Below are 21,648 nucleotides of genomic sequence, written 5' to 3'. Positions count from 1 at the left end.
CGTTGACCTTATGCCGCTTTAGACATTATTTATTACGTTTGCATACATATTACAAAATATTTCATTTTGTCATCTAGTTTACAATTTTATTGTGGTTTTCAAATATCAGGCTTAGAACCTAAGCAGAATGGCAATGTAATGGCTGAAGTAAAATATTTATCGTCTATATGTACAACGAAACTGGATGACATTTTGTAAAAGAAAAGGGAATGTTAAAATTTAAATACATTCTTTTTTGTTCAGTTAGTGTCGATCACCCGTTTTTTAATTCAAGCTGGGACCATTTCAGGCATTTTCCTGAACCACTAAAGAGAGATTCCCTGACACCTAATGATGAGCAAACACATAATGCAGCGTTGCATTTTATAGATACAAAATGAACCTGTCTGTTGCCATGTTAGTATTGGAAGAGCTGTCGCTATTACAAATCAAACTTCGAAAAGCTCTTAGTGCTGTTTAAGGACAGCTATAGGTGGTATGTTACGATACCGAACGGACAAAGTTGGTGCCATAGATATTATGAAATAAGGAAGGGAGGGTATATGGCTCTGTGGGACATGTATTAGAACCTCAATTTAGTGGAAACTGTCCTCAGATTCACAGCGAAGCCATCCTAGAAAATTGTCTTACGGGTAGTATGGTCTCCCAACAGGATAGAACATAGAGTTCATTTTTTATTTAAAGGAAAACAAATGACTCACAAATGTGATGGAGAGGTGGCATATTGAGTAGGACACCGGTCTCGCCATGGTGAGGAGCGGAGTTCAAATATTTAACCAGCATTCCGCAAGTTTTCCGAAATGGTACTCCATCTTTAAGTACCATGGTGTGAGAAGCCATCGAGTATGATTTTAGGTCATGGCTGGCAGTAATTGAGGTAACTGTGACAGCACAATTGTACGTCAAGGAGAATCTGCGTCCTCATGTGTTACTTTTCACGGCGAAAGTATGCTGATGCCATTTTCCAACAAGACAATGCTCGTTTAAATATGCGACAGTATATTGGAGCGAGTTTTCAATAAGACAATGCTCGTCCAAACATGAACTGTCAGCGTGATGTTGAAATACTCATGTGACCAGCAAGATCCCCAGATCTTTTCCCGATAGAACATATGTGGGACCAGTTCGGACTGTGCCATGGCAGTATCCAGGATACCAAAGACCAGTTATGGTTCAAATGGCTCTGAGCACTATGGGACTCAGCATCTTAGGTCATCAGTCCCCTAGAACTTAGAACTACTTAAACCTAACTAATCTAAGGACATCACACACACCCATGCCCGAGTTAGGATTCGAACCTGCGACCGTAGCAGTCCCGCGGTTCCGGACTGCAGCGCCTAGAACCGCTCGGCCACCGCGGCCGGCTAAGACAAGCTACAACAGTTACTGTCCAGCTTGCCTCAGGAGAGGGTACACCCTTCTCAACCCAGTCAGTGCACGTATCCAGGCCAGAGAGACTGAAACGTCATGCGGATAACTGAGCTCACTTTGTCAAGTTCTGTATACATTTTCTCGGTTTGGTTATCACTGAAATAGCGACACATACCCTCTAAATCTGCGAAGTTTCATGTCGTTTCCTCCTCTCCTTCTGAGTGTTTCAACTTTTTTGTCAAACAGAGTATTTTCTATGGCGTTTTGTCCTTAGGGCAACGGCCTTGCCGCAGTGGATACACCGGTTCCCGTAAGATCACCGAAGTTAAGCGCAGTCGGACGTGGCCGGCACTTCGATGGGTCACCATCCAGGCCGCCATGTGGTGCTGCCATTTTTCGGGGGGCACTCAGCCTCGTGATGCCAATTGAGGAGCTACTCGACCGAATAGTAACGGCTCCGGTCAAAGAAAACCATCATAATCACCGGGAGAGCGGTGTGCTGCCCACACGCCCCTCCTATCCGCATCCTCAACTGAGGATGACACGGCAGTCGGATGGGCCCGATGGGCCACTTGTGGCCTGAAGACGGAGTGCTGCTGTGTTGCTGTTTTGTCCTTAGCGATGTGACAACATAGTGTTAGCTTATAGTACGGAAAAAAGTCACATGTGCCATATATTTGTGACCGTGTGAAAAGTTCTCTTTTACGTATTATCATGCTGCGCACCGGATCGAGCTTGTAGTTGGGATGTATGGCTTGGAGACCCTTTGATAAACTGACGGGTATCTTAGCAATTATTCAGGCGCCCAGATTATATATAGATCCACTTAACATCGCTACCTTAGAAGTAAGTGGCTTTTGGATTATGGTGTCGGAGCAGTTCGCGTCACATATCAAAATGTTAGGGAACTATTCAGAAGAATAAGTCAGGCGAGACTTCAGTTTAACGTGAACTGCTTTGGCAAAACATTTGCTCGTGAAACTGGCATTCTAATCGACGAACGCCGTTGTTCGAAGAAAAGTGAAAATAGTTCCAAACAAACGTACCTATCATCTCGTAAGCTGAATGAGCAGAGGCAGTTCGCGCGCTGTTCTGTTAAGCAGGTGAGTGTCCTGGAAGACTTCTACCCAAGGACGCCGCAGCGGCGGCAGCAGCAGCAGTCGGATCCGGCCGCGGGGCGGGACTTATCCGCTTATAAAATGCGGAACACTGAGCGGAAGGCTGGTGTTGCGAGTTTAGCGTGGCCGGCAGAAATAACCGGCTCCGCTTCTGGTGGCCCGCCCCCGCTCGGTCACACCTCCCGCCGGCTTCACCGTTTCATTAAGAAATACGGATTCTCAGATGGCGAGAGGTGGCTACACGTAATGCACCCAGGAACATTATCGAACATGATCGTATTGGTGGTCCAGGTGTTTTGGTGTGCGGATGCACAATGTTGCACTCGTGTACTGACCTCCAAATCTTTGAACACGGTATACTCACCTCTCGGCGTATTCTGTCACTGTTCTCCTTCTTCATATGCGTCTTTTCAGGAGTCTATTAAGCCCAGACTTCAGTTTTATGAATGACAATGCGCTACCGCATCGAAAAGCACCAGTTGGAGGAGCTCTTGGAACGAAAAGACATCCGGCAAATTAACTGGCCTGCCCGTTTCCCCGACTTAAATCCTATCGAGCACGGTTGGGAGACATATTCCAGCACGTCCGCATGCACCAATAATCGTCTAGCAATTGTCAACTGCATTGGTGGGGACTCGAACGCCCTATCACAAGAACTCCTTACCGGCCTTGTAGCCAGCATTGGTGTACACTGTAAAGCATGCATTGCTGCCCGTGGTGACCGCACACCCTTTTTCCTTTTTAAGAACCATGTCCCGCCTTCTGTGAAGTCCAAGGGAACATCACAAGTCGAAGTGACTTCAGTTTAATTATTGTCTTTGAATAAAAGTGTCATTTTGTTCTTCTCATTCCGTATTTCTTTCAGTTACTGCTTGTACTGTTCCATTGCAGTTCTTCTTATGTATGGTGGAAGCTTCATCGAGCTATATTACTTCACAGTTGCAGATCATTCAAAACTACATTCTTCCTTAAGTTTGGCACCCCACTCTAGTTACATCAAAGTTCATCTTATGTTGTTGTCTTTGCCTGTTACACTATTCCAGCTATACCTGTGTGCAACACTCAGACTTTCCATATTTATGAAATGATAATTAAATGGACACCCTAGCTGCAAACAGGCGTTGATGTACTTTCATTGGGGGCATGTTGAAAATGTGTGCCCCGACCGGGACTCGAACCCGGGATATCCTGCTTACGTGGCAGGCGCTCTATCCATCTGAGCCACCGAGGGCACAGAGGATAGTGCACCTGCAGGGACTTTTTCCTTGCACGCTAACCGTGAGACCCACATTCCCAACATGTCCACACCACTACATTCGTAGTGCGCCTAATAGATGTTTGCCCATCATACTCATTACTTGTGGCAGATTAATCTACCAAGTCCCGTACGAGTTCGGGGATAACTTGTGCGCTCGCACACAAGAAGGTTAATGGCCGGGGAGCCATATTTTAACTATATATGACGGTAACAGATACTACCAGATACTACGGGAACAGATACTACCTTCCCCTATTTAGTCCGTGCTGTCCGTGCACTTTCGAAAGAGGCTAGTCCATAATGTATTAAGAAGACATCAAAGTAGCATTTAATCTGTCATTGTATAGCAGTAAAAATTCTCAACTACTTCTTATTCCTTCTTTCCCTCCTTTTCCCTCTCCTTATGGTTTCGGAAGTGTAAGTATCCTCACCCGTCGAATTTTTAACGGAATATTATCTACATGTCTACTCACCACTGATACTCGATATATTCTATTCTTGGCGTACGCTGCTTCTGGCGGATGGAGAAGCGACGTATAAAATTAATCTTTAAATAACAAAGATTAATTATAAATGATTCCATGATGCAATGAAGATTAACGATGACGAATGGCCATCGATAGTGTTAAATGCGGGAATGGTACATTCGGTCGAATCGAATCAGTATAATGGAGTCTGTTGGAGAAAATCGTAGTGGGCGGTTAACTCTCGTATCAGTGTAGAATGGAGTAATAATGATTCCCGTTATATTGTACGAGTGATCCTTGGAAATGCGCAAAAATGTTGTACTCTGGTTTCCTGCTAATCTACCTGTAAAAAATGACCGAGTTCGTTACTCGTATCAGCGATTCACAGTTAGAAACCTTGAACATGTCCAGTCATTAATAACAATAGAAAAAAATTAATTGTAACTTTAAACGCAATATCAGCAGCAACACTAGGGAGAAGTAATGCGATGCAACTAGGCATGTACTGTCATACCGAGAGGGAAGCAGGTGGGTAGCGTTATAGCTTCCTTACTTTTTATCAACTACATATACAAAGACTTACGATCCATAATGACGCTAGCTAAAGTAATCTACGCATACATATTCTAAAGGCTGATGCCTTGTGGATGCAACCACTCTCTTCTGTCATTGGTTTTCCGTTTCAACAATTGTCATATCCTATCCTCTTCTCGGTGTCTTTCAGATACTCCTCTTTCTCTTACTTTCGTTCTCAGCACTTTTCTTTCTCGAATAGTAATGATGAAGGTGTTACGTATGGTGACGTTTTCAGTAAATTTTGTTTTTCTCTTTTCAGTTTCCTTTAATAATTTTATCGCTTTGTTGACTTTACTCAAGACTACCAGGTTGGTTTTTCTTTCTATCCATCTCGTTCCTGTCATTTGCCACCATATCCACAAGTTAACAACTTCAAATTGATTCTTTTCAGTTTCCCCAGAGTCCAGCCTTCACTTCCATAGAGCAGCGTACTCTACAAAACAGATTTTGTAAAAGATTGTCGGTCACTGTGGCCGAGCGGTCCTAGGCGCTTCAGTCCGGAACCGCGCTGCTCCTACGTCGCAGATTCGAATCCTGCCGTTGGCATGGATGTGTGTGATGTCCTTTGGTTACTTAGTAGTTCTAAGTCTAGGGGACTGATGACCTCAGATGTTAAGTCCCATAGCGCTTAGAGCCATTTGAACCTTTTTTGTAAAGGATTATCTGACATCTCCATTAATATGTTTTCTAGTTAAAATGTTTTTCTTCGTCATAAATGCGTGTTTTGTCAATGCAGTGCTTCTCTTCACTTCCATTAAACATTCACTGCCCGCTGTAATTACATCTCCGAAATAACAAAATTTTTTCACGTGAATAATTCTCAAATCATCCGTTTTTATATTGGTTTTAATTTCACCCATATTTTCCTTGCTACCATTACATTTATTTCCCCTCTGTTCACCTTTAATTTCTATGTCTGATAGGTCTTGGAACGCCCTACTCATTTCTTTTTCGGAGTCGGGAAGTATCATATGTCAACAGCAAATCTAATACAATGTATCGTTTCACCAGTGGCTTTTATTCCGTTTGTCTTCCCTTCATGATCTGAATAGCTTCCTCAAGTAAATATTTCTTTATCTTCTTGTTTCCTGGTATTAGTTCACCAATAGTGTATTGTTCGATTATTTATTTAGTTTCTATGGAGTCTGCATTGAAGTTTGCCTGTTATCGGACGGGCTTTCTAACGCCAAAACGGTAACTTAACCTAAGACAACAATGAATGTCGAGGCCGTCATTTACTTGCGAATCATGTATTTTTCGTTTTGTGTGTTTATGTCTGTTGTTTCGTGCAGAGACAAACATGGATATCCAGCCAGGAATTTGTACAGACGAGAGTGGGAAATTGCCTAGAAAGCACATTGAAGCTGCGCCGTGTGTGAGGCCATAAGGATGGAGAAAACCGATCGGTTAAAATCGACACCGGTATTTTAGTTCTGAATAACCAGTATTTTTCGTGTTTGTTCGGTTTCGGTTATAACAGTTTTTTTTTATTTTTTACTAGTGACCAGGTAGAATGACCGATATATTTGTGTACAAATTTTATTTTCCTTTCTAAATTAAACGTTTTTAAAATCGAGTAACATTTGTCCGTAAAATGTAAATTGCTTTGAAATATTCGGTTATTATAAAATATGAGGAAAACTATTAGTGCTATTTTAATAACAATGCTGACAGCTAGAAATGACCAACGAACACTTGACATAAGAATCTCAGCAGCACTGTTTTATTGTTTTGCGCGTCTTTTACACTTAATGGTTCAAATGGCTCTGAGCACTATGGGACTTAATTTCTAAGGTCATCAGTCCCCTAGAACTTAGAACTACTTCAACCTAACTAACCTAAGGACATCATACACATCCATTCTCCAGGCAGGATTCGAACCTGCGACCGTAGCGGTCTCGCGGTTCCAGACTGCAGCGCCTAGAACCGCTCGGCCACCCCGGCCGGCTATACTTAACAGTAACAGATATCCTGGAGGACGTTAATACTGAAATTAAAAAAAAAAACATAATAAACGAAATAAAATCACCTGTCACATTTGCAAGGCAGACTAAAGTATTTGTGGAGAAGCTGAGGGTGCAGCAGGAATGGGAACGCACAGCAGAGAGATCTGATCTGCTGCCTGCGGCGACGTAATTTGCCTTTATCTATTTGTAGCTTTCCAGGCCCCTTTTTACGCTTTTGTAGTAACTATTCGATTTTCTAACTAAATCGCTTTTTATTGTATAAAAATAAATCTTAAGAAAGAAATTGCTGAAATTTTTCCACGAATTGAGACGAAAATTTTTCTTCGACCTTCTGGAGTCGAGCTAACGTTTGTTTTTAAAAATCTAGTGGATGCAATTAACATTTTACAGTTTTGCGCTTGATGGAGATGGAGATTCATATTCAATCTTATATTTTTGGAAGTGGTCCACGAGCCGAGATATCGTGGATTATGCAAACACGGGCCGTTTAGAATCAGTTTTCAGAGAGAGCGAGCGCCGTTTCCTCCCACACAGCCGCCCGCTAATGCACTCCGTGCTGGCACGCTTCACTTCGTTACTCAGTTACCAGTGGCTGCTCGTGAGTATACATTCTGGGTGTTCTCAGATTTTTAGGTTCAGGTAAATCTGAGACTGTGAAGTTAACAGCATCTGCTGTATAACAGCTATGCTTATCAACAAGTTTATAAATCTGTCCACAGCTCGTGGTCGTGCGGTAGCGTTCTCGCTTCCCACGCCCGGGTTCCCGGGTTCGATTCCCGGCGGGGTCAGGGATTTTCTCTGCCTCGTGATGACTGGGTGTTGTGTGCTGTCCTTCGGTTAGTTAGGTTTAAGTTGTTCTAAGTTCTAGGGGGCTGATGACCATAGATGTTAAGTCCCATAGTGCTCAGAGCCATTTAAGTTTATAAATCTACAGCCACTGCCAATAATAATAACAGTAATAATAATAATAATAATAATAATAATAATAATAATAAGGTGCATAACTTATCCGACAAAAGGAAGAATTGTTTCTGTGGAATTTTGTTGTTTTGTATATAATGAAGTACTGTTTAGGGAAATAACGAAATAATGTGTAATTTTCGCAACTCTCCATTTCCCTTTTCTTTTCTTTTTTTTTTTTGTAAGTGGGAGTTTTCGGGATTTTTTTTCCATTTTTTCAGACAAATGTACAAGTTCCCTAACACATGTATTAGTTCGCGAATTTACTTCCGGGCTGAAAATCAGATATTCTTACGCTGCACCTACACAACAACTTGTGTTAACTGTACACTTCCTTGTTAAATGTTTTCTTGTAGTCATGCTTACTTGATTTCGTCATTCTCTCAATCCAAGGGGTCTGTTCTCAGATACCCTATTTCCTTTACTTTTAACTTTTCCTGGTAACTTTCATTTTGGTTCCCACAAGGAGATTTTCACTCTGCAGTGGAATGTGCGCTAATATGAAACTTGCTTTCAGACTGAATCTGTGTGCCAGGCCGAGGCTAGAATTCGGGACCTTTGCCTTTCGTGGGTAAGTTCTCTGCCGACTGAGCTACCCAGACACGACTCACGACCCGCTTTACTTTTCTGTTGGCATTTAAAGTAGATTCAATGTAGTTCATGTTAGCACTGCACACGAAATCCGGTTCCCGCTCAGTAAACAACCAACTCGAAACACAAAGTGCCGTTTGTGGAAATGATTAAACTCAAGTAGTAATGTGTACCAACATCCTGACTTGACTAGAATACACGTGAGGTGCTGAGACACAGAAGGGTCTAAAGCACTCAGCCAGCGATCCCACATTTAAGTGCATGTCAGAGAAACCAATGATATAGCTTTTCGAGAATTTTCATAGATACAATGTGGACCTGTAACACAGATAAACCCGACTCACAATAAGATCAACAAATTTCAGAAGCATGGATAAATTCTACAATCTCACAATCAATGGTGATGTGCTTTAGGCCCTTATGGTTCTCAGCACCTCGAATGGGTTATTGTACGATAAAATGCATAACTTAATATACTATAGCTCATTCAGAAACCCACAAAATACGTTTACTGTCAGTACAACTTCACATATATTGACGTCCAGTCTAACTTTACTATAGTATATAGTGAGAGAATTAGCATATCTGAGAAGTGTGCTACCATCTAGCAGGATTTATGCCCAATGCCCAGCGAACGGGGATAAACGTCTGCTGCAGTATGCTATCACCTGGTGGCACTGACGTAGATTTCTAGTTGAGTGGCAAGGGTTAGCTGTGGACATCCTGAAACGTGCACGTTGTTTATTAGATCCGTATGCATTTGGCCCGTAAGGGTCAAATGGTGCAAATGGCTCTGAGCACTATGGGACTTAACATCTGTGGTCATCAGTCCCCTAGAACTTAGAACTACTTAAACCTAACTAACCTAAGGACATCACACACATCCATGCCCGAGGCAGGATTCGAACCTGCGACCGTAGTGGCCCGTAAGGCAATTACGTCACGCGAGCTGCGCATGCGCAAAAGCTCCTTAAAACGTGCACGACTGAAGGTTTGCTCGCGATCCTGGTGTCAAGTTTCACAGAGTCTAGAGGAGAAGTAGCGTGGTAGATTCCCTCATGTAGAGGATAATATAGTCTTGTGAAATCGGATAAATATTTTTGATAAAAAACTGTATACTTCCCTAACAAGATAGGATAACGAGATAAAAGTCAAGTAGAGGAAAAATTTTCCTGCCATTTATCACTCTTACTGAAGAAAAATTTTGTGAGTCCACAAATTTAGTGTTCTTGCTTTCAAAAACTCATATTACAGAATTTATATATTTATTGAAGGATTCTCCGAAGATAGAATCGGGTCACAACATCATGTTATTCGTAGAGCCCAGTTGAAATATTGGGAAATTTGTGCTGATATCCATGATTCGCGTGTGTGTCAGGTAACTTGCATAATTTATGTATGGGTTCTTCAGCCATGCTATAGAGCAACGGTCGTCATATTGCAGACCGGCACGCGGCACGCGTTCTCAGACTATTTTATACCAACACGCATTTAGCAGCTAACAGCTTAATCCAAAAACGGCAACCAACGTTAAAACGAAAATATTAACAGAGACAATAATACATTAAGACATGCTTAATTTTAATTGACATTGGTGAATCCGGCCCTGAGGTAAGTGAGGTTGGCCGCTTACCTTAGGAACAGAGGGATAAGTAGTGTGGCACTGTGAGTAGGATGTGAGAGAGGGAATATTTTATTGTTTGTGTTTCCATACAGGCAACTCTTGGGCGTGCGGAACTCGTACATATCAGCTGCTATGGTATAAACTCTGAGACGGAAGTAACATACACTCCTGGAAATGGAAAAAAGAACACATTGACACCGGTGTGTCAGACCCACCATACTTGCTCCGGACACTGCGAGAGGGCTGTACAAGCAATGATCACACGCACGGCACAGCGGACACACCAGGAACCGCGGTGTTGGCCGTCGAATGGCGCTAGCTGCGCAGCATTTGTGCACCGCCGCCGTCAGTGTCAGCCAGTTTGCCGTGGCATACGGAGCTCCATCGCAGTCTTTAACACTGGTAGCATGCCGCGACAGCGTGGACGTGAACCGTATGTGCAGTTGACGGACTTTGAGCGAGGGCGTATAGTGGGCATGCGGGAGGCTGGGTGGACGTACCGCCGAATTGCTCAACACGTGGGGCGTGAGGTCTCCACAGTACATCGATGTTGTCGCCAGTGGTCGGCGGAAGGTGCACGTGCCCGTCGACCTGGGACCGGACCGCAGCGACGCACGGATGCACGCCAAGACCGTAGGATCCTACGCAGTGCCGTAGGGGACCGCACCGCCACTTCCCAGCAAATTAGGGACACTGTTGCTCCTGGGGTATCGTCGAGGACCATTCGCAACCGTCTCCATGAAGCTGGGCTACGCTCCCGCACACCGTTAGGCCGTCTTCCGCTCACGCCCCAACATCGTGCAGCCCGCCTCCAGTGGTGTCGCGACAGGCGTGAATGGAGGGACGAATGGAGACGTGTCGTCTTCAGCGATGAGAGTCGCTTCTGCCTTGGTGCCAATGATGGTCGTATGCGTGTTTGGCGCCGTGCAGGTGAGCGCCACAATCAGGGCTGCATACGACCGAGGCACACAGGGCCAACACCCGGCATCATGGTGTGGGGAGCGATCTCCTACACTGGCCGTACACCACTGGTGATCGTCGAGGGGACACTGAATAGTGCACGGTACATCCAAACCGTCATCGAACCCATCGTTTTACCATTCCTAGACCGGCAAGGGAACTTGCTGTTCCAACAGGACAATGCACGTCCGCATGTATCCCGTGCCACCCAACGTGCTCTAGAAGGTGTAAGTCAACTACACTGGCCAGCAAGATCTCCGGATCTGTCCCCCATTGAGCATGTTTGGGACTGGATGAAGCGTCGTCTCACGCAGTCTGCACGTCCAGCACGAACGCTGGTCCAACTGAGGCGCCAGGTGGAAATGGCATGGCAAGCCGTTCCACAGGACTACATCCAGCATCTCTACGATCGTCTCCATGGGAGAATAGCAGCCTGCATTGCTGCGAAAGGTGGATATACACTGTACTAGTGCCGACATTGTGCATGCTCTGTTGCCTGTGTCTATGTGCCTGTGGTTGTGTCAGTGTGATCATGTGATGTATCTGACCCCAGGAACGTGTCAATAAAGTTTCCCCTTCCTGGGACAATGAATTCACGGTGTTCTTATTTCAATTTCCAGGAGTGTAGATTCATGAATTTGCATCACAGAGATGGCCATCCTGAAGTCCGGTACTAATTTGTAGCAAGGAGTATGAAATTAAATTAAGGCTGTTATAATAGGACAAAATGAGTAGAAGAAAAATGGCTTTCGAAACATTTAGTACAAATTTGTGGTCATGCTTCGTGATGCATTTAAATGTAAGTGCAATTACTTTTATTTATCAGTTAATAATCTGCTCACACAGACAACACAGCGCCACTTCATCAGGCAGTGTCACAACTTTGGGTCGCTGAGTGTGGCCGCAGACTGAAACGGTAAACAGTCGAGCGCTAACTGCTCCAACTGGTGCCTATTTTTAATGACCAATACTTGGGGGCCGTTGGCCAACCTACTGTATCCTTACTATATCTAGTGGGAACCTATAACATACTAATTTATGTAGGTTATCAATAAATAATGACATCGGTACATATGCGGCTGGACGTGCCTTTACATAATGTCAGTATTGGCCCTTGAGAAAAAAAGTTTGACGACCACTTCTCTAGAGTTTGACTCTGTACTAGAAATCTGATGAAATAATGTTCCATTGATGCAGGTAGATTAATCTGATGGAGGAAATGAAGTCGTTTCCGTCTGAACACGTAAATTAATAGAAGTATGAAGAAACTTTGCTGGGTAATCTACGACTATTCCTTTCTATTGGCAGGAACAGATAGTGATAAAGAAAACAAGTGTTTTAGCAAAGACTGTAGTGCACTCACAAAAACTAATTGCGATCTCATAGTAATGCCCACTAACAGGCAAAATCAGTTGCGATTAGTAACATCTGACAGCCGCGCTTAAATCGTGAAAACATAGGCAAGTAAAATTAATGACGCAGATGAACTAATTCAAATACACATGAGTGCGGCAAGAGGGCACTGCGTAGGCACAAAGGAAATAAGGAGTACGCTTCGGGAGGGAGAACCTTCAACACGGTCGGCTCGTTCCTCGGTGCAACAACTAGGGACAGCAATAAATCTCCGCGCCCGCGTCGCATTTTTGTTAATTGCGTTTCAGCTTAGCGCTGTTCGGCAATCGGCAGCGAAAAGTGGACGTACAAGTGTTAACAATACGTAGTCAAACAAAAGAGAACCGCCCGAAATCGTTAACGGATCCAATACAATAAATGATCTGCAGCTGCAAGAAATGATTTTTGCGGAAACTATAGTCCGATTGAAATTAGTTGGCACTTGGCAGACAGCAGGCTGGGCTGCTCCTACCAACAGTACACCGACGGAGGCCTATCGCATTATCGCTTCCTATAGGGATGGGCCATCAAAAGATAAATGTCAAATTTCGATATAATCGAATATCGCTGTACTAAACGTCGAGATCGACGAGTTCATCGAAAGAAAAATAACGATATTTCTGTAAATCGGTGCCAAAATCATTATCATTAAAATTCAGATTATAGCTTATGACTGCGTGTGGTATTTGAAAGTGTGAGAAGTGTTTTTTTTTTTTAAGAATGAATATGAAAATAAGGAAAAAAATTTAACTGTACATTTTACATATAAACGAAGAAATCTGAGGAAAATATTTATAAAGTTGTACTACAGCAAATGAAAAAATAGACATAAAAATCACTCAAAAACAGGTAATGTAAATGGAAAAATTATCAGATCCATAACTTATTTTCTAAAGACCTTAAAAACAAAATTTTTTCCCATATTATGATTTTAACTTACTTCTTTTAGCAAAAATAACATCATGAGCTTTTTAAAATATTTTTCACTCGGAAGAGAAGCTCCTGCAGATTGTGAATGGGTCATCTCGTAACCGTCCACAGGGTGCTGATAATTCAGGAGAAGTGTCTTCAATGTCTAGAGTTATTCTCTTTTTCTAGATTCACTATTTTAAATATTGAAAGGAGGTTACAAAAATACACAAGTGACAACAGTCCAAATTTCTCTAAGAACTTCATCGTAAAAAATTGTTCTTATGTTGTAAATATTTCAAATATTGAAAGAAAGTGGAGTTAGATGAGGATAATAATAATAATAATAATAATAATAATAATGACAATAGTCCGTATTATATCACTACAAAATATCGATGTTAGCGATAAACATGCTGTGAAAATATCTATTAAAAACATCACGTAACTTATTCTGATATATCGGTATTTCCATGTGTCGCTGTCCGATACCCTACCCCTAGTTACCACGATGTCGTCACTTCAGCTACGAAAGGAACTGTGCGTGACAGTTCTCTAGTAGGAAGCATTTCCGAACTCACGAGTTTCGTCTGCTCCAAACAAAAAATTTAACTTGGGCTCCAATCACAATTAAGAATATTTTTTTGACATGTTTAGATAAGCTACAGTGGTTTACACCACAGGCAGATATCACAAATCTGACGTGATTTTGTACGACCTAGGAACTTTAAACTTCATACTTGTTAATATGCAAGTCAAACGCTGACAAAATTACAAAAAAGAAAAATGTCGTTTACGAAGCTTCCACATAGAAACTCAGTACGGTACGCAACTCTGGAGAGATGTATTGAAGCGCGAGTTATTTTGGCAATCACTTAAAAAAGTTTTTCAATGAGCTTAGTAGTTTCCGAAATATGGCGCTGTAACTTTGAAACTGTTTCCCCGTCGGGAAAATTTCGTCCATATAAAAAAAATTGTTACGTGCCTCCGACCTTAATCTACATTAAGAACACACTGTTAATATGCTTAGAGACACTATAGAGATGAATATCACACATGACTTTCGGATTTTTTACGTGTGGAAGATAGACTTTAAGGCCATTTTCTATCGTCATGGAGGGCGGAGTATTGCGACTGCCTGAAGGCAGTACATTTCGCAACAACGTCGCAACTATGAACGTCAAACATCAGATTCCAAATAACTGAAATCCCATTTCAGGGGTTAATCTTATCGTATCGTCTTAGGACGGCGACGCTGGACACATAGCTAGCTGGTTATACAAGAAAATTTTGTTTATGGAGTTTGGTTGTAGAAATCAGATATTGTTGCATTCCCCATCACATACGCGGCAGTTTGTCCCGATACAGTCAAAATCTTTTCACATTCTACTACGTCGAATGAAAAGCCGTTACAAAAATCAAATATTAGATACTTAAATAAATACACGTTGCTGTTTCAGTTTCACAGGCGTATATTTAAGAAGAAAGCTACTGAACGGTGGAAAACCATGACAACAGTCCATATGAAAAGCATCGATGTGATTAAAAATTACATCAACAATTAAAACCCAACAAACCTCACTTGAGGATGACCTCACAGCACATATTCTATAAGCTGTTGGAGATCTAGGTGTCACGATTATAAAACAAAACACTAGATAAGATCTGGGACATAGAAACAATTACAGAAAACTGGAAGGTTGCATGCATTCACCAACTTCAGAACAAGGGGGCAGACAGACATTAAAATTATAAAGGAATATTAGATAAACCAAATTGGAAGTATCATGCTGGATTTAAGAGTAGCAGATCCTGGACAGAGAAGATTCTAAACCCCAAAAAATAATTGGGTATATGACAATATCAAATAAAAAGATGGTGCTTTTATTTATAGATTTTAATAAGGCTTACGATTCGATAGAGAGAGACTCACTCCTAAAAACCACGAAGGAATTTGCAGTAGAGTGGAAAACTCTGGAAATAACTAAGCAAACTCTTAACAAAACAATATTTAAAGTTAAATTTCTTAAAAAAACTTCTAAATTTTATCCGTATTTTATCAGGAGTCAGACGAGTAGACGTTTTGTCATCTCTATTATTCAGCTATGTGCTGGAAAAAATTATAAAAGAAAGGAAAATAGAAGAAGAAAAAAAGTTAATAACTACATTAAGCCGAGTAAATGGAAAGAAGCAATAAATTGTTTTGCGTTTGAAGATGAGCCTCAGATAATGTAAGGAAAAGATTAACTTTAGAAGGAGACAGCTGAAAAGCAGATCTACAACTACCTTTTGAAAAGACAGTATACATAACCACTGAATGCAACGCACAAAGAATTTTGAACCCCAAGTATGTCAGCGTCAAGGAGACAGGAAACAGAATGTGGACATAGGTAATAAAAAAGAAACAGTTAAAATAACAGCTGAAAAAATGAAAACAGCACATTTGCTAGTGAGAAATCTGTACAGTAAAAATATTTTTCTAAAGGTGCTAAGTGAAGGCATTATAATACAGATGTAAAGCCAAAAGTCCTCTATGTGTATGTAATATTGCTTTTATATGGTTGTAAAATGTCGTTAGTAGATTTGTAAAATAAAGAAAGAATGAAGTGACAGTCAAGCTATATTGCATTCATGCCAATACCGATTTTAATCCACAACACATTAGTGGTTTTTCGCTTGCTTTCGCTTTCTCGATTATCTTCAGAACGTCATATGCTTAACAGTTAGTTGTAGACTCGTATTTTCTCTTCACTGATTTCCCGAAATACTCCCCTAAGATATACCGTGAACAGTAGCTTCCTTTATAGCTCTATATCCAAAATTTCTGCTATATAACTTCAAATTTTCAAACTTATGGAGACTTCTTTACAGATATGTAAATTACCCAGCAAGTTCGTCTCTAGGGATTGCATGACTTGTTTTTGACACAAAACGTAAATGAAAAAAACATTGGAGGCTAATGGGTAAATTACCTTACCATCCATATCATACAGCGGTGCTACATTACTTTTCTGTCCTACGCTGCTGGCCTTTATATTACAAAATCATGAAGATGGAATGCAACAAATATAAATTGGCAAGAATTGTACTATTTGTTGTGATAGCCCGCTCGGTTAGCCGTGCGGTCTAACGCACGGCTTTCTGGATTGGGTTGGTTGGGTTGTTTTGGGTGAAGAGACCAAAATGCGAGGTCATAGGTCTCATCGGATTAGGGAAGGATGGGGAAGGAAGTCGGCCATACCCTTTCAAAGGAACCATCCCGGTTTTTGCCTGGAGCGATTTAGGGAAATCACGGAAAGCCTAACTCAGGATGGCCGGACGCGGGATTGAACCGTCGTCCTCCCGAACGCGAGTCCAGTGTTTTCCGGATAGGGAAGGAGCGCCTGGTCACTGGAACGAATCCGCCAAGCGGAGGTCTGGTGAGCCGGTCTGTGGGTGGTTGTTAGGCGGTTTTCCATCTGCCTCTGCGAATTCGGCCTGGTTCCCCTTATTCCGCCTCAGCTACACTATGTCGGCGATTGCTGCGCAAACAAGTTCTCCACGTACGCGTACACCACCATTACTCTACCACGTAAACTAGGGGCTACACTCATCTGGTGTGAGACGTTCCCTGGGGGGTCCACCGGGGGCCGAACCGCACAATAACCCTGAAAGAGTGTTTGGGTGTGGGGCGGCGGTGGGGTGGAGTGGAATGCGGTAGTCGTCGTGGATCCCTGCGGCTGCTACGGGGACGGTGAGTTTGTAGGCCCCCGGTTAACATACATAGAATACAATATGTTGTGATACGCAAATGATTAGCATTTCAGCATGACAACATTCTGAACATAAGAAATTATTACACAGCGGGTTTTCCATTCAGAAACCACATCTAAATGTTGCTGCCTGTAGCAGTCAGTATTCTGTGACTGTCATTTTCGCGTATGGAATCAATGATTCGGGAGGATAGTAAAACGTCTTGCAGGACCTCAACGGTCCTGATAGACTAGCACCCAAGAGTTCAGACATATTGTTCGCTCGGCCGTGCACGACTGTACAACCACAGCATGTACCTTGAGTTAGGAAATGGGCTCTTTTACTGCAAATCATACATTCACATGGATAGTACGATGACGTCTGGCGCACGAAGGGCCTTCAGCACTTAGATCATTGTTGCGGCTTTCCTCGACGTGGCTGCAGAGAAAGGCGGGCCAACAGTGTAGTGCCCATAGACAACACTGGCGACGGGGGTGGTTTTTCAAACGAGTCCACGTTCAGCATACAGCACCACGTTGGACGTAATCAGTGTGTGGTGGTTCCGAGGAGAACAAATATTGCCAGAATACATTCGACATCGTCACACAGTCACAGCACCTGACCTGATGGCATGGGTTGCCATTGGGTAGTCAACACGATCACCTCTAGATCGCTTAATCGATAATTTGGATAGCATCCGTTACGTTTGTGAGATATTACGGCCTGTGGTTGTGCATTCGAGGTATTCATGACTTTTTTTCAACAAGATAACGCAACACCGCCTTTTGAACAGTGTTTTTCCTTACCTATCTTGATACAGAAGGTGTTCGGCTGTTGTACTGGCCAGCAGATTCTCCAGACTTCTAACCTTCCAAAAACATCTGGTTATGGGTTGCTGAGCATCTGGCAGGCCACCACTCACCAGCCATTACAAACGGTGAAGTCTAGCATGGAGTAGAAGCAGCATGGAATAGCGCGGCAATATCTATTATCCAAGCTCAGTTTGACTCGATGCCCAGCCGGTATAGAGCCATTGCCGGAGGCGGTGACTGTGTAGAGGGGCGTAGATGACGACGACGAAGAGCAGCCCGCCCACAGGCGTCAGATATTCTCTGTGATACATGTTTTTTATTTCACTTTTCAATTTAATTCTTATGGCATGACATGTCTCGAAGCTGTCCAACTCGTTTTTATTTGTATAAAAAAAATCGGAATTCTGAAGTATTGTCCACGCTTCCCTCTTGCGAAAATTCTGTGAGCTCCCGGTGGCTGCGTCCTAGGGTTCCTGATCAGTCAGCGACCGTGCTTTTGCTTACGCAACGGTTAAAGACGAATACAGTCTGTGGAACTTTTAAAAAGTTTCCTCACATTAATAGCAAGAACGGAGTTGCAGTACTTAGTGTGACTGGCATTACGTTGTTTGTCCAGTTCACCTGGGGTGATATTTCACTTTAAGTTTTTTAAATTATATTTTGAAAGAGTGAAGCGTTATTATATAACTGTGTTAATTTAGTCATGTTGATCTTACATGACAATAAATCTAACTTCTGTATCATCCATTCAGTATTAAGATTAGGGAGTTATCACTTAACTAAACTAGAAATAGTTTATTTATAGAGGCCTTTTTCAGTGCATTAAAAATGATGGTAATGTTCCTGAAGACACACCTTTTGGAGGCAAAACGCTTTAAGAGAGGAACTATGACTTTATACATATACTGTAATGTACAGAACAATGTTTGTAAATGAACTGAGAATGTTTCATTACTAACTTAATTACAGGGCCTGCTGGAAAGGGTGGGGTATGGGGGGGGGGGCACAGAGAAGCCATCCTACAGTTTGGTATACCTGTATATAATTTTGCTTAAGATTTGTATTTCATTTCGTTAATAGTTCCAGAGGGCTGCTGAACCTTTCCCTGCTATGCCACACTTACAAATTATACCTTATAACACACATTTCGATAGTATTTTCAAATTTCCGTATGTTTATCCGGAAAACACCGAAAAACAACGTGATGAAGGAAACCGAAGACTGCCGGCCGGTGTGGCCGTGCGGTTCTAGGCGCTTCAATCTGGAACCGCGTGACCGCTACGGTCGCAGGTTCGAATCCTGCCTCGGGCATGGATGTGTGTGATGTCTTTAGGTTAGTTAGGTTTAATTAGTTCTAAGTTCTAGGCGACTGATGACCTCAGAAGTTAAGTCCCATAGTGCTCAGAGCCATTTTTTGAACCTCAGAAGTTAAGTCGCATAGTGCTCAGAGCCATTTGAGCCAAACCGAAGACTATTAAATACAGCGAAATCACGCAAATCCAGTACTGCGGTGCCGTTTATCTGCTATAAGCCAATAGCAATATAGCTTGTTCAATGGAATGTTATGGGGGGAAATGTCCTGTAGCGCTAACATTCCCATCTCAAGTTAGATCTGACCACTTGCAGTGATGGAAATGGCCCAACAAAGTTACTAGGATTCGTGAAATCGCGTTACAGCTATGTTCTACATCTACATCTACATCCATACTCCGCAAGCCACCTGACGGTGTGTGGCGGAGGGTACCTTGAGTACCTCTGCGTATGCCTTCAACCAATCATCGGAGAGGCATTCGTCTTCATGGATGACAATTCGCGCCCCCATCTTGCACGTCTTGTGAATGACTTCCATCAGGATGATGACATCACTCAACTAGAGTGGCCAGCATGTTCTCCAGACATGAACCCTATCAAACATGCCAGGGATAGATTGAAAATGGCTGTTTATGGACGATGTGACCCACCAACCACTCTAAGGGATCTACTCCAAATCACCATTGAGGAGTGGGACAATCTGGACCAACAGTGCCTTGATGAACTTGTGGATAGTATGCCACGTTGAATACAGGTATACATCAATGCGAGAGGACGCGCTACTGGGTGTTAGAGGTACCGGTGTGTACAGCAATCTGGACCACCATCTCTGAAGGTCCCGCTGTATGGTAGTACAACATGCAATATGTGGTTTTCATGAGCAATAAAAAGGGTAAAAAAGATGTTTATGTTGATCTCTATTCCAGTTTTCTGTACAGGTTCATGATCCATCTGTTTCTTATTTGTAGCTATGAGTATTGAATGAAATTAAATTAATGCCACAGCTCAAGGTCAAGAGTAAAGGCTAGTGTAATGCCATTTAGTGTTAGCTCGTTAAGACTGGCAAGCACGTCACTAAAATATCCGAATTCTATCGATGAATTCTGAGCAGTACTACGGAGCATTGTCTCAAGAAGAGTTGGACAAGGCATATAGTAGGGTCACTTTACGCGAATGCGGTGTCCTCCCTTAGCATGCAAAGTAAGGAATCGCAAGGTTACTTCACACAAACGTTTACGGAAGGTGCAGGTCATTCGCTTGGATTGCCCTTTATGAGTGTGAAAGAAGAGGGAATGATATGTTACATGTCCTTTTCGTTCACTTAAATATGGAATCTTCGCAATTTAAAATACAGCGCGTTACGTGTGGTCAGTGATATGACAATAAAACTTTTTTATTTAAACTCGTAAAACTTCAAGCTGGAAGTTTAAGCCATAAAAACACAACTCGACACACCCTAATCACACTCTTCAATTTACCAGACAGGGCTAATCAATTAACGAAAAAATCTACTGACTTCCACACTAACACCTTTAAACTTAATAGTTATCTTGCTGTAATGAATAAAAAATTTCGAAGATGTGGTTTTCGAATCTTCTGCAGTATTACAAAAAGAAATCTGTAGAACTTTTAACCATTTGATTCTATTTAATTTCTCACTTCTCAGGTTATGTATTAGAAAACACATATTCAAGAAAATTAAGTTACTTAGACAACTTTCATTCTTTAACACACATGATTTACGGTCATATTAGTCCTGCAACGCCACATTATTTCAATACGGAAGATTTCAACACTGAACATATCACATTCTTACTGCTTACTCATAATCTGCGTTTCGAAACTTATCCATCATCGGATGTCCAGGAGCGATTACTGCACGTAGATATGGCGTTTCAAGTTTTATGTGAAACAAGCATTCGCAGACTATACTATTATGACTCAGTCAGCCTGAATGCAGAACTACTGATTGTTTTAGTTTCAAGTTTGACTTCGGATAGCAAATGACAAAGGAAATATTTTTTTCATTTCCTGTAATTAAAAAATTTAAATTTTTCAGGTTGTTTCCCTTACTTGTTTTTAACAGTCTGACAGACAGACAGACAGACAGACAGAAAACGAAGCGATCCTATAATGATTTCGTTTTTACCGATTGAGGAAAGGAAACCTCAAAATGACATAACTTAAGCGATGCTGACCGTTTTGAAAAATTAAGCAATATATGGCTACCTATACTGAGAACGAAAGCATTTGAAGTGGTGTGTCGCATATCATGCAGTTTATAGGCGCTTAAGTTCTCGCGATTTCCGGAGCGATTTTGATTAACATTAGCAAACATCTCAATTTTTCTTGTACAGTGCTTTCATTTCCTAAACAGTTTATGATAGTTCAGTTGCTGATATTTTAGGATACTGATTACTGATCTGAATGACATCTTGTACTTGAACAAAACTGACCCCTCCTCCCCCCCAAAAATAAAAAAAAATGTTCAAAAATGGTTCAAATGGCTCTAAGCACTATGGGACTTAACATCTGTGGTCATCAGTCCCCTAGACTTGGAACTACTTAAACCTAACCAACCTAAGGACATCACACACATC

At 42.1% G+C, this 21,648-nt stretch overlaps 1 protein-coding gene and 1 non-coding gene across 2 annotated transcripts in view; both read right to left on the bottom strand.

Annotated features, from left to right (window-relative positions):
• The window catches only part of LOC126184365 (innexin shaking-B), a 408,434-nt gene that overhangs the window by 211,603 nt on the left and 175,183 nt on the right, over positions 1–21,648 (bottom strand). The gene's annotated exons all lie outside the window — the stretch shown is intronic.
• On the bottom strand, positions 3,647–3,721 carry Trnat-cgu (transfer RNA threonine (anticodon CGU)). Its single transcript has one exon. It is a non-coding gene; the product is annotated as a tRNA-Thr (tRNA).

This window comes from Schistocerca cancellata, chromosome 4 (genome assembly GCF_023864275.1).
Source record: "Schistocerca cancellata isolate TAMUIC-IGC-003103 chromosome 4, iqSchCanc2.1, whole genome shotgun sequence".
Classification (NCBI taxonomy): domain Eukaryota; kingdom Metazoa; phylum Arthropoda; class Insecta; order Orthoptera; family Acrididae; genus Schistocerca; species Schistocerca cancellata.
The sequence above is the reverse complement of the archived record's forward strand: the minus strand, read 5'-3'. Positions and strand labels throughout refer to the sequence as shown.